Genomic DNA, 2356 nt, shown 5'->3' with positions numbered 1-2356 from the left:
TTAGAACAACACCAATTTAAATTTCCTAGTATTTTTTGTTATAAGGGTACATGTGGTTATAATAATATAGAATATCTGGCTATTTGACTTCCTGCATAAATGATCCCAAATCTGTCTTTTGGTTTTATGTTTTTCATTGGACTCTGATTTATAGGTAACTATTGGGTCGTCGAGAAAGTCATGATGTATTTTTCTATGTTTTTGAATGCAAAAATGCATCTTGACTTTCCCGAAGACCCAATAGCTAATAGAAATAAGAAAAGCTATGGGAAAAAATGAATGAAAAAGGTATAGTGAGAGACAGAGTGTCTGCTAAGAGGATATATCTGGAAATAACTTTCCTGAAAACATTAGCTATCAAAAGGCGACATCTTCCTTCCCAATGGCATTCTGGTGGGCTTTATACATTATACACAATGTTGTTGTTGTTTTTTGTTTGTTTGTTTTGTTTTGTTTTGATTTTTTTCTTTTTTTTTCCCTAGCAGCTCCCATAGTAAGAACAGCCCAGGGGAAATATTTATGTAAAATTTTAGACCCAGATAGAGGAGTAGCACACTTTTTGTCAGGAACTTGGGTCCTGGATTAATTTTATAGACATAAAGCAAATTTATTCATAACTCTTCATCCTGGAGGGTAAAAAGGGGAATGTGACAGATCTACTTTCTTCAAAAAGTTATTTTATAGTGAGGCAAAGTTATTAGAGTGTTTTGAACATCCAATGTGGGTTATATAAATGTAGATTATAATGAGGGTAGGCAGAAAAATTAGTTGGTTTACAGCATGCTGAGAAAGTTAATGAATTCAACAGAAGCAACCCATTATGCAGAGATTTCTGGAGGAGTCAAAACAAACTGGTTTGGTTCCTATTTGCAAAATGACCTTGAAAATTCATTACCTGACCTTGTGGTATGCATCAATAAATTCTGCTGTATTTGGAAAGAGCCTGAGGGAAATGAGGCATTACCAGAGCACTGGCAATGTTTACAAGGTCTGCAACAGTAGGACAAATGTTTTCATTGTGCAGAGGGTCTGTGTTGTGCCACAGCATAATTAGGTTTGGTCTGATTTCATTTTCAATTAAAGTGATCAGCTTAATTCACTTTTCTTCCAGTTACTAACAAGGTAAATTTGATAATATTTCAGGCTTATTAAGAGTGTGTCCTTGTTCCTTGTAACTCTTTAGGATATGATTTTATTTCTCCAGCTTACTACACATGAATATAGTTCTCACATTATTGTAGATAATCAACCAAACTCAAGTTGGTTAACCTTTACTGAAGGCCTACTGTGTGTTAGGACAAGAGAGACAAAGAACGAGGAAATACATGAAAGAATATGTTGGGTTTGCAGTAGGGAGGTTAGAGTGTCAAAATCATAAGGTGCTTGAGAGAAACAGAAGTTGAGGCTAGTTACGGTAGAGACAGATGGTAGAGGGCCATGGATGCTAAATGCTGGAGTCCTGATTTCATTTTTAGCTGATGGATGAAAAACATCATATATTACAAACAACAGTATTAAAAATCATCAGAAATATGATTTTAAGAAGTCACTCAATTAGTAATATGTAAGAGAAAATGTGCCTACTCCCAAGTCCCTTAAAACTGTGAAGTGAATGGCTGAACAACACATCTGTGATCCCATGTCCAGTATTTTTGCCGTAAGCATGTTTGCTGCAAGCATTTTCACAACAGAACTAATTGGCCATATGGCAATTTCTCTGTGAAAGATAAAAAACAAAAAGCAAAAGAGGAGTATTAAAAAGGACAAAATTAAAAAGACTTTAGTGCGAAAAATGAAAAACATTGTCTTTGAAGTCTTTCATTCATTGTATTATATATACATTTTTTGTTTGTTAATTCATTTCCTCATTTGGCATTAGATTTTTTGGGACAATTTCTTTCTTCATTGAGAGGTATAAGTTTCCAGCTACAGAATCAATAATTAATGCTCTCAAAGACTGTTGTTAATTAGCTAACTCTTTTTTATTTGCTATAGCTTTGTAAACTTTTGGTTTTGACAGGTGGCAAGGGTGACTGTGCTCACGAAGGATTAGCAAACTGGTAAATGGTCATTGTCTAGTGTAGTATGCAGTCTGGCTTTGCACACAGTTGTTATCATCCACTACCATGTCTACTCATCACTGCATAGACCATAGTGAGGGCGAAGATTTATGTAATATAAAATTGGGAGTAACTGTGAAAACTTTGTCAATGGAGAAATGAAACCAAACTGACAACTAGCTTAATATATTAAGTCTGCCAAATGTCAACCAGTTATTTTATCTTTCACGATGAAATAGCCTTAGAGCCAATTAGTTGATGATGAAAATATTAGTGGCAAAAATGCTTCCAGCAAA

Source organism: Hipposideros armiger, unplaced genomic scaffold (assembly GCF_001890085.2).
Source record: "Hipposideros armiger isolate ML-2016 unplaced genomic scaffold, ASM189008v1 scaffold_1117, whole genome shotgun sequence".
Taxonomy (NCBI): domain Eukaryota; kingdom Metazoa; phylum Chordata; class Mammalia; order Chiroptera; family Hipposideridae; genus Hipposideros; species Hipposideros armiger.
The sequence above is the reverse complement of the archived record's forward strand: the minus strand, read 5'-3'. Positions refer to the sequence as shown.